This window comes from Aquarana catesbeiana, linkage group LG01, assembly GCF_042186555.1.
Source record: "Aquarana catesbeiana isolate 2022-GZ linkage group LG01, ASM4218655v1, whole genome shotgun sequence".
Lineage (NCBI taxonomy): Eukaryota > Metazoa > Chordata > Amphibia > Anura > Ranidae > Aquarana > Aquarana catesbeiana.
Window position 1 is genome coordinate 585,939,773 of NC_133324.1, and position 12,052 is coordinate 585,951,824.

At 41.4% G+C, this 12,052-nt stretch overlaps 1 protein-coding gene across 2 annotated transcripts in view; it reads left to right on the plus strand.

The window, feature by feature from the left end:
- ANTXR2 (ANTXR cell adhesion molecule 2) overlaps positions 1-12,052 on the plus strand; it is a 328,021-nt gene that overhangs the window by 179,442 nt on the left and 136,527 nt on the right. The window lies entirely within an intron of this gene.

Below are 12,052 nucleotides of genomic sequence, written 5' to 3' on the forward strand. Positions count from 1 at the left end.
GAATTCATTAAAACCTCTCTTGTCCTCTAGGCCTGTTAACATGTGTAAATTAACACATTTAAGCTCTAATGACCATAATTTATTATAATATATTGCAGCCTAGCTGTGTAACTTATGCAACATTCAGTTTTCAGGAAGTATCACAAAAATTGGTTTGGAAAAATTAGTAATACCTACACATTTTACATTTTAAATACATGTAAACAGAATTTGAAGACTCACAGCAATTGTTTAATGTTTTGCAAATGCTTGTGGCAACTAAATATAGACCTAAATATAAAAATGGGAGTGTTTCGGGAAATGAGTGTAAAATGTAACATATCTTGATACTGATAATTATTATTTAAGAAATATTGATGAATTTACTAAACAAATATGATACAAACGGTTGTAAATAAACTAGCATGATGTGAAAAACCAACAACTTATGAGCTGAGGGTCTACAGCTGTGAAGCTTTATAAATTGTTGTTATTGTGCACAGTAATCGAAATGCTATGTAAGCTTACAGATTTGCCGTAAAGTGATCTTCCTAAGACCTGTTCTTTGAACTTTTTATTTCACTTCTGTCTAGATTATTTCTTTTCATCTGTGATTAGAGTTGGTAAATTTTCTTCTACAGTCGCCCAAACAGACTTGATACAAATTTGAAGTTCAATGATATCACTTCTTTCTTAGGCAGTGAATATATAACAGATAATTTAAATGTAATTCCCAATATTATCAGCAAGTTCTTGATTAATGAATGAATGTGTTTTCCTAGCTATGACTTTAACAGCTGTAATAGGAAACCAACTCAGGGTGATGATATGCATTTTCATCCTATTTATGGCTCCCTACATAACCAAAAATACATTGCTTCCCCCAGAACACCTACCAAGAACTCTAGTCATTATCAGAACCCCTCCTCCTGCTAAAACAGCTAATATCACTTCCCTTGGATTTGTTGTAAACTGCAACTGTACTGAATCCTCCTGTGATTATAGTGAAATCTAAAGAACCCCAAACTGTGTGGATGGCATTGGTACTGAACACAATGCTACCTTAATTTTCTACAATATTTACAAGTATCACAAGTAGGTAACAAGACTGTAAGATAAGAATCTCATGTCTGTGCTTAAGCAGCCATGCCTCAAGTGGTATTTAAAGTCAAACATTTGTTTTTTAAATCATATAATATAACATGATTCACATGCATTTTAAAGTAGAACTAAAGGGAACAATTTTTATTAATTTTGGACAGAGTACAGGAAGGCTATAAGCCCTGTCTTTTTTTTTTTTTTTTGCCATTTGTTCCCCATTTGGGAGATTTCTCTTCACGTCCTGCCTCATAGCCAGAACAGGAAGTGAGAGGAAATCCCTCCAAAGTCAATGGGCTCAATCACCAGGGTTGCCAGAACTAGTGTCCCCATTGAAAGATTCCCCCTTTGCCCCTGGGACAACTCAAAATTTGGAATTTTATTTTAACCATTTGCCGACCAGCTACCTTCATTATACTGCGGCAGTTTGGGTCATTCCCACAAATCGCCGTAGCTGTACGTTGGCTCAGGAACTCACTTTTGTGGGCACGTGCTCTCCCATTGGCCAGCGGGGGAGCCAATCAGTGGGTCCGGTGGGCATCAGTGACAGAACGGGAATCTGCCTGTGTAAACAAGGCAAATCTCCATTCTGACAGGGGAGATCACACAGATCCTGTCTTTCTGCTAAACAGGAAGATGGATATATGTGTTTCCCTAGTCACACAGTCCCCATACAGTTAGAAAACACAAACAGGGAACACATTTAACCCCTTGATCGCCCCTGGTGTTAACCCCTTCCCTGCCAGTGTCATTAGTACAATAACAGTGCATATTTTTAGCACTGATTACTGTAATAATGTCACTGGTTCCCAAAAAAGTGCCAAAAATGTCAGTTAGGTGTCTGATCTGTCCGCCGCAATGTCGCAGTCCCACTAAAAATCACTGATCGTCGCCATTACTAGTAAAAAAAAAAAAATAATAAAAATGCCAAAAATCTATTCCCTATTTTGTAGACACAATAACTTTTGTGCAAACCAATCAATATATGCTTATTGCGATTTTTTTTAATATGTAGCAGAATACATATTGGTCTAAACTGATCAATAAATTTGTTTCTTTACATTTTTTTTTTGGAAATGTTTTATAGCAGAAAGTAAAAATTTTTTTTTTTTTTTTCAAAATTGTCGCCCCTTTTTTTTATTTATAGCGCAAACAAATAAAAAACGGAGAGGTGATCAAATACCACCAAAAGAAATCTCTATTTGTGGGAAAAAAAGGACATCAATTTTGTTTGGGTACAGCGTCACACGTCCGCTCAATTGACAGTTAAAGCGAAGCAGTGCTGTATCGCAAAAAATGGCCTGGTCAGGAAGTGGGTAAATCTTTTCCGGGGCTGAAGTGGTTAATTGCACTTTCTTTGATAGTGTTAAACAGGACAAATAGAGAGTGATTCTCCTTAACAGGGACACAGACAGCAATAAAAACCTGACAGGTATTCTAATATTTCTCTTTTCTATCCAAAACTCCAAGTTTTTACTTCAGGTATACATTATCTTTTTTTCTTCTCTTAGCTTCATTTCCCAATTGTACCCTGGCTGCTATATTCCCAATTACTCTGTGCCCATTTGCTGCAGGACCTATGAAATCCTATATGAGTCTCTGAAATGTGCGCATTTGTGCTTGTGCTACAGATCTATATTCAGAGCATTGCACACAAAGCCAGTGTGAGAAGGCTGTACAGATTTGGATTAGATTAGGAGGCTAGAGATTATTACCAATCACTCATGGCCTGTTCCATCATACATCCCGATTTAAGAGTACCCTTACCAACAAAGTAACACCACTCCCAATCTTGACTCCACTTATTGACTAATTAGCGCTAGGAAGATATGTCTTACCATAGCATTTTCTGAAACATTACAGATGAAATGTTCTGACTTACTGAAAAGAAAATGTTTTAAATAGGTGATATCGTCCATGTTTTGACACGACTGCCATTTTCTGACGTGCTAATTAGTGCATTAATTTCACAGAATCAGGCCGGGTTTACACTGGTGCGACACGACAGCCGTCCTACCTTGCATCAGACTTTGCCCTGCGACTTGAAGTCGACATACGTTCGACTTTCAATGAACAGGGATCCGACTTGGATCCCCGCCAATACCAGGCACTGTGTTTGGTATGAATCTTGAGGGGGAACTCCACGCCAAATTTTAAATAAAAAAAGGCATGGGTTCCCCCTCTAAGAGCATACCAGGCCCTTCGGTCTGATATGGATTCTAAGGGGAACCCCCTACACCGAAAAAAACGGCGTGGGGGTACCCCCAGAATCTATACCAGACCCCTATCCAAGCACACAGCCCGGCAGGTCAGGAAAAGGGGTGGGGATGAGCGAGCGCCCCCCTCCTGAACCGTACCAGGCCGCATGCCCTCAACATGGGCTGTGGCCCCCCACCCCAAAGCACCTTGTCCCCATGTTGATGAGGACAAGGGCCTCTTCCCGACAACCCTGGCCGTTGGTTGTCAGGGTCTGTGGGCAGGGGGCTTATCGGAATCTGGGAGCCCCCTTTAATAAGGAGACCCCCCAGATCCCAGCCCCCCACCCTATGTGAATGAGTATGGGGTACATCGTGTCAATAAAAAAACACAAGTTTTTAAAGTAATTTATTAGGCAGCTCCGGGGGTCTTCTTCCGGCTTCGGGGGTCTCTTCTGACTTCTCTGCGCTTTTCGACCTCTTCTCTGCGCTCTCCAGTTCTTCTCCCGCTCTCCATTATCTTCTGCCGTGCTCCTCCGCTATCTTCTGCTCTTTTGCCCGCTTTTTTGCTAGCGTTGGCCCGGTCTTCTCTGTCATCTTCTTCCCTCCGGTCTTCTTCTGATGTTGACACAACGCTCTCTCCCGCTGTAATGCAGTGTGCGCGGTGCGCAAAGACTTATATAGGCATGGGGCGTGGTCACCGGGTGATGTCCAAGAACTCCTCCTTCTCCTGTTCCTGGACTGGGCTTGGGTCAAAGCAATAACTCCAAGGCCAATAATAACTAACACGTTATCTCCTCCAATTCCGCACGAACGGCGTTCAAAAACGAATGAAATGAAAAGCGTGAACTGAAAAGCGCTAATTGAAAAACGCAAAATGTAAAACGTGAATCAACACTCACCAAACTTCTACTAACACAAAATTAGCAGAAGGAGCCCAAAGGGTGGGGCTAAAGAGCTGAAAAACCACGTAGTACGTCACTACGTTCTTGTTTGTTGGCTGACAATTCCTTGCCGTTTGTATGCAAGACAAAATCCAGGCACACCTCTGCAGAAAATCCGATCGTGTGTACGAGGTTTAAGAAAACCTCCTAAGGGTTCATTAAAGTGAATCATTTTCATTTGTTTCTGCTTTGAACTTGCTCAGATATGATGTGCTGAGCAGAAGAAGTGGTCGGCCAGTGCAGTGATACAGGTTTTCATTTTGCCCATGTATATGACTTTTATAAATGATAAAGCATTCATCACAGAAAATATCAATGTTTTTTGAAACTGCATTGTTGTTATGTTATATGGGAAAAAAATATGCAGATAATCACTAGAGAAATTCTTCACCAAAGCTGCTTCAAAAATTGACTTACAGTATACTAGACTTATACCACCAGAAATGAACAGTACCACCAACAGTGTGGTTTAGTTTATTTGAGCATGCAGACAGACATATAGGGATTCATTTACTTGCACACATATTAAACTAAGTGAGATCTGCAGCACTGCTTTATAAAGTAAATTCTATACATGGTATTCACTCAGCAAGCATTGCTTCACTGCCCAACTAATTTTCTGTGCAGAAATTATATAAGTTTGGAAAACGAACTATCTTTTAATTCTAGGGGCTCATGGACACACATCAGACACTTTCCATAAAGTGTGCTATACCTAGTCATCAAATGTGATGACTATCTGGGCCTAGCAGAGAGTCATCATATCTCTTGGGCCTAGCAGTGGTATGAACTAGACAGAAAAACACATTTTTTCATATATCCGTTTCTAAACTGAATAGGAAACCGCGTCAATCTCTAATAGTTTTGATGAAATATATACTGTATGTATTTACATTGCAGAATTACCATGGCACCTATGTTTTAAAATTAACTGTAGCAACTTAATCAGTAAACACAAAAGTCTCAAACCTTGCGCAGCGAGGTTTGCCAGAGAGATTCCAAGACTGGAAAAGCCCAATAACAAATTAAATGTATACATTTCCCTGCAGACTGATGTGTTATGAAAGCAAGATAATGAAAGTGTCCTTCCATCTCAAAAAAGGCTTATTCTTAAAGTGTTACTAAACCCACAACAGTAAAATCAGTCTGTATATGCAGTAAAGCATGCTTGTTATACTCATGGTGGAACCTAAGGGTTTAATCTTCTGCATTGTGTAAAAAGGCTGTTTGATTCTGTCTTCTCTTATCCTTCCCTTCTTCCACTGTCCCCAAACCATCTTCTAAATGAACAGAGCCTTGGGGGCAAGCTGCACATGCTCAGTTTGGTGTGTATTACTAGATTTTTCTTTGTGCATGTGATCAGCACAGGGCCAATCAGCACTGTCCAGACAGAGGGTCAGGGGTCCTGCAACCTCATAGGGCAATCAAGGGAAAATGACAACTCTACAAGCTTTAACAACAAAGTCTGGGGAATGCTCAGGAAAAAAACAAAGCCTACTTACCACTAGCTCGCAGATAACCGAATAAACCTGTCTAACAGTATGCGTTAAAAACAGGGGTTTCATCCGCATGCATTTGCAAACGCATGCGTGATCCACAGAGCCACATCACGGCACCCTGGTTTTGTTATCATGTTGGTGTTTGTATTGGTCCAGCAACGCACCAACACCTTTGTTCTCACCTGAGTGGAGATCTGCTGAATGGGGATTCTACTGAGCTGGAGATCTGCTAAACAAGGGTACTAATGAGCTGGGGATCTGCTGAACAGGGATACCAATGAGCTGGGGTTCTACTGGGCCCCTTTAAAACAAATAGAAAATCAACACAACGGGCATTTGCCAAACTTCATTAAAGAATTACCGAAGCATCACCAAAGCATCAAAAACATATCAAAAAATGTTGAAGCAGTAGGAACTTTAATGTGTAATACAGCTGAAGCAAGTGTAAATTAGCCCTAACACACACATTAAAGCACCTACTGCTTCAACATGCTTTTTTTATGTGGTTTTGATGCTGTGATGCTTCAGTGGTGCTTCAGTGATGCTTTGGTCATTTTTTTTAAGATTTAATGAAGCTTGGCAAACGCCCTGTGTGTGTTGATTTTCTATTTATTTTAAAAGGGCTCAGTAGTACCCCCACTCAGTAGATCTCCAGCTCATTAGTACCCCCGTTCAGCAGATCCCCAGCCTATTAGTACCCACATTCAGCAGATTCCCAACTTTTTATTACCCTCATTCAGCAGATCCCATGCTCAATAGTACCCACAGCTCTACTGATGCCTCACTCAGCAGTACCCCCAGCTTTGCTGATCTCCCATTTAGTAATAACCCCCCCAGCTTTACTGATCCCCCACTCAGTAGTAACCCCAGCTCTGCTGATCCTTTGGTTTGCTGATTCTCCTCTTTCTCCTGCCCCTGCTCACCTCCTGCTATATTGCTTCCACACTGCTCACCATGTGTAACATTGGCTAGTTTCTCCTGCTCTGGTTCCCCAGCTCTGCTGATCTTCCACCACTCAGTCCTTTCTCTCTGGTCCCCGCTTACCTTCTGCTATAGTGTTCCCATGTTGCACACCACATGTGCTTTGTAGCAGCAACAAAATGACAGGCCTGTTTCACACGGACCTCAGCTTGTAAAAGAGCAGCTTTTATGAAACTTTCAGCAAGCTTTTGACAAGCTTTGAGCAGCTTTCTCTGAGCCTTTAAAGCATCCTTTAGCTCCTTTTTGGAAATGTATACACAGATCTTAATGGGAATGCGTATTGTCACTTTAAACAAGTCACTAGTGGGCTTCAGAATGCTTTTAACAAGCTTCAGGTGGTGCTATAGCCTGCTAGCAGCTTGCTTAAAGTGGCACTCAGCACTCCCACAAGCTGAGGCCTGTGTGGAACAGACCACATGGGGTAAAATGTTTAAAATGTTTGAAGCGAAATAAAGCAAAGCAAACACAACAATGTGAACATGACTGTAAGGAAACTATTTTATTTAGCGATACGTCCTTTGATTGGCATTCATAGTGCTTTAACCGCTTCCAGACCTTCCCGCGTACAATAACTGTGGCAAGGCGGCCCGGGCGCACAAAATCATGTACCTGTACGTGATTTCGTGCACGCGGTTTAGGGGGAGTGCCGCCGCTCCTGCTGTTATTGGACACAGTGGGAGCCACACATGGCCGCAGCGGCCCGCCGATCATTCACAGGAGAGACGGATTAGCGGTGTGCTGCTGTAAACAAGCAAAAAAATAAAATAAATAGGGATGAGCCGAACACCCCCCCCCCCCCCCCCGTTCGGTTCGCACCAGAACTTGCGAACAGGCAAAAAAAATGCAGACATCATTAAAGTCTCTGGGACACCAACAAGAAAAATCAAAAGTGCTCATTTTAAAGGCTTATATGCATGTTATTGCCATAAAAAAGTGTTTGGGGACCTGGGCTCTGCCCCAGGGGACATGTATCAATGCAAAAATAAGTTTTTTCAGGAGCAGTGATTTTAATAATGCTTAACGTGAGACAATAAAAATGATGTATTCCTTTAAATATCGTACCTTGGGGTTGTCCTTAGTATGCCTGTAAAGTAGCGCATTTTTCTCGTGTTTAGAACAGTACCACAGCAAAATAACATTTCTAAAGGAAAAAAATGTCATTTAAAAACTGCTCATGGCTGTAATGAATTGTTGGATCCCAGCATTATAGATAAAAATCATTGAAAAAAATGGCATGGGTTCCCCCCCAGTCCATTACCAGGCCCTTTGGGTCCTGGTATGAATATTAAGGGAAACCCCGCACCAAAATTAAAAAATACATTGCCGTGGGGGTCCCCGCAAAATCCATACCAGGCCCTCCAGGTCTGGTATAGATATTAAGGGGAACCCTGCACCAAAGTGTAAAAAAATGGCGTGGGGTCACCCCCAAAATCAATTCCAGACCCTTATCTGAGCATGCAACCTGGCAGGCCGCAGGAAAAGGGGGAGCGCCCCCCTCCTGAACTGTACCAGGCCACATGCCCTCAAAACACCTTGTTCCCATGTTGATGAGCACAAGGGCCTCATCCCCACAACCTTTGCCTGGTGGTTGTGGGGGTCTGTGGGTGGGGGCCTTATTGGAATCTGGAAGCCCCCTTTAACAAGGGAACCCCCAGATCCTGGCCCCCCTATGTGAATGCGTATTGGGTACATTGTACTCCTACACATTCACCAAAAAAGTGTCAAAAAAGTAAAAATGACAGGAGACAGTTTAGGACAAGTCTTTTAATAATTTTAAAAGAAAAGTGTCCGGCGATGTAACTCGATCTTCGAAGACAGCACAGACGACCCGAGAAAAATTAAAAAAAAACCTGAAAAACTCCGCTTTGATGGGAGGCGTCCCACTGACTGCAGCCTTTTTGCAATGACAGCTCTTATATAGCTGAGGGTGGGGCCACCTGGTGATGTAAGCGGGTGACCCCACCTTCTTCTGATGTCATGTGATGTCACGTAATGTCAGAGTGGGCAGGGTCACCCGTTTACATCACCAGGTGGCCCTTTTTTTTTTCTCGGATCGTCGGCACTGTCATTGAAGATGGAGTTACATCGCGGGACACTTTTTTTTTTTAAATAAAGGACTTGTCCCAAACTGTCTCCTGTCATTTTTACTTTTTTTGGCTGTATGCCGACTCGAACATCGGGTTCATCCCTAAAAATAAATAAAAATAAGTTCCTAAATCTGTCCCATAGTTTGTAGACGCTATAACTTTTGCGCATCTGCATTTTGATCAAATGCTACCAAAAGAAAGCTCTATTTGTGGGGAAGAAAGGACATACATTTTATTTATTTGTGTACAGCGTTGCACGACTGCGTGTTTGTTGGTTAAAGTGGCGTAGTGCCGTATTGCAAAAAATGTCCTGGTCAGGAAGTGGGTAAAACCTTCTGGGGCTGAAGTGGTTAAAAAAGTGTGTTCACTGTCACATTTTGAAGCAAGTGTAATTGAACTCTAATTGTTTTTCCAAACTGAATAGCCATACAGACGTTTTCCCCCATTACTCAAGATAGAAAGAGATCATTGCACATAAATATAAATTGTGAATATCGTTATCATAGCAAAATGTTTTTTTAGAACACATATATTAACAGTTGATTCATTGTTAATTAGATTCCTATTCAGTTCACATAGGATGTAAAATGTTATATTTTTATTTTATTTTTGCAATAAAGAAAAAGTCGCAAACGGGCTTTAGGCAGAAATTGTCACATTTGTCCATCTGAGCACTGTTCTTACTCTAATCTGAAATAGTCTGGTTGAGTTTTTAGGGTGGCCTTGAAGAAGAAATCTCATTGAAATTTCTTAGTTACGTCTGTTCCACATGGGATAAAGTGCATGTAGCACCTTGTTCTGTCCTTCTAGGTAGTGCTGATGATGAGCTAGCATTAAAAACAGCATGCCCACTCTCCCTTCACTATTGTTCTACCATGTAGCTAACAAGAGGATGAATATGTAATGAGCACTTAAAGACAGTGCATGTCCTGGGCATCAGGAAGACAAGGGCTGTCACTAGGAATGCAGGGGGAGGGGGCATTTCAGCTAGACTGCTGGTTAAAAAAAAACCCTCTGCAAGATGGGCCTGCTCACAACAGAGCTCTACCTGTCCTCTCCACCCATGCACTTTCTGTAAAGAAGCAGGGTAGGGCACAAACCTGCTCCATTGTGATGTATTCTATGGGCAGCTCCTGCGGCTCATCAGTGTAAATAATATCATTTTGATTGATGTCAGTGCATGCGACAGGCACTCCCAACAGGTGTGCCCACTAAATAGATATTTATGGCAACTGAGCCCTGTCTGATACCGACATTAGTAATGCCCACAAATCGGGCTTCTATTAGGAAAGAAGAGACTAAAACTTTTCTTCACAATTTAAAACCAGTTCAGTAGAGTCAAATATAGATATTTAGACACAAATGTGTGGATCAGTATTTAATTATTAACAATCATGATAGTGCTTCTTTAATTGAAACAGATTTGACTAAACAATGGGCATTTAATTGTAATTATCCAGTTGTGTGAGGCAGATGTGAGCAATCCAGACAAGAAGGGGTTGATTTACTAAAACTAGAGAGTACAAAATCTGGTACAGCTGTGCATGGCAGCCAATCAGCTTCTAACTTCAGCTTGTTCAATTAAAGCTTAACTCCACTTTTGTTGAGAAAAAAACATTCCCCTCTGGGTGATCTACGTACATTACAAGGATTATAACAAACTTTGTTGCAGATTCCTACCTTTTGTTATTCTGAAGAAATCCATGTGTGTTTCTCTGTGCCTCTGAGTTGAGTAGGTCTAATGGGAGTGGTTTCATAATTATCGGTCAGCTGTGGCAGCTGCAGAGCACTAATGAGAAAATCTGCTAGACCTGAATCCCTTTGGATGTGTTCTTATTGGGAGTATCTCACCAAAAATGACATTTTTGTTGCAGGAGATGCCTGAAATCTGACATGTATCTTAGGCAGACTTCTGGGAAAATTGATGAGCCAATCACACAAGTAGGAAATTATGTTTCTGGGAGTGGTCAGTACACATTCTGTGTAGAGAACAACTCCATGTAGCCATATTACATTGTATTTATAGAAAATTACAGCGGCTGCAGATTGAAAAGGAAATTTTTAATAACATTCAATTACAAAATGGCTTGTATCGCAATTGTACACGCTATATTTTTTCTTTATTTGCAATTTTTTTCCCCACGAAAGTGGAATTACCCTTTAAGCTTTGACAAAAAAACCTTGAAGTTGATTCATTTCCATGCACAGCTGCACCAGACTTTGCACTCTCCAGTTTTAGTAAATCAACCCCTTTGAGCTAAAGGCAGATTTATGGGCTGTATAGGGTACCAGGTGCATGTGCAAGTACCATATAAGTTTAAAGATTCCGCCATTACGCAATCTGTCATCCAGGCAGTTATGGATATCTGAATGGATATTTTAATAGATATCTGAATGGATATTTTTAACAATCAGCAGAAGACTGCCCCATTCGACACCTTTGCATTCCGAAAAACACGCAAAAGCATGCATCATGCTTATGGGGCCATCGTTTCTTAATGACACCCCAAACACGGCAAGCAGATGTTTTGTGACAAGCGCGCAGTATAAAAGCATGCAAGACTCACTGCCCAAACAGGGTGCAGGAGCTACTTTGGTGCATTTGTTGTGCATAGAGCAGCCCATTCATGTGAATGGGCTGCCCTATGCTGTCACACGACAAACATGCAAACAAAGCATATAACGCATCACATAGGTGTGAATGGGGCCTAAGAGTTGGGGGCTTCTAAGCTGGAGGAAAAGACAGGTGTATAATAACAGGAAAAAAAGTTGCTTGATGTGTACTGTAGTCTAGGAAGCAGTAAAACAGTTTTAAAGTACTTTATTAATAAATTCAGTCATCTATAAAACACATGAAGGCTTCTGAGTATATATCATAACAAGAAGTGGAACAAACTTGTACAGAGCATGGACTGTATTATACGTGTAACATTTGTAAATAGTGTCAACTATAGGCCAGTATGAGCACCACATATTTTCTACATAGTACAAAAGATTTTTAAATCACGATATTGTGCATTTTAACCACCTCCTGCCCATGCTATAGCCTAAAGACGGCTACAGCGCAAGCCTTATTGCTAGGAGGGCGTCCATGTACATCCTCTCGAGAATGCGCCGCCTGTGCACCCCCTTCAATGAGACTCAGCTGATCACAGATCCCAGGCCCTTACCATGTGATCCGCTGTTAGCCAATGACAGCTGATCATGTGATGTAAATAGAAGATCATAATTGGGACTTATTCTCCATATTCAACGGCCACACGTGTTTC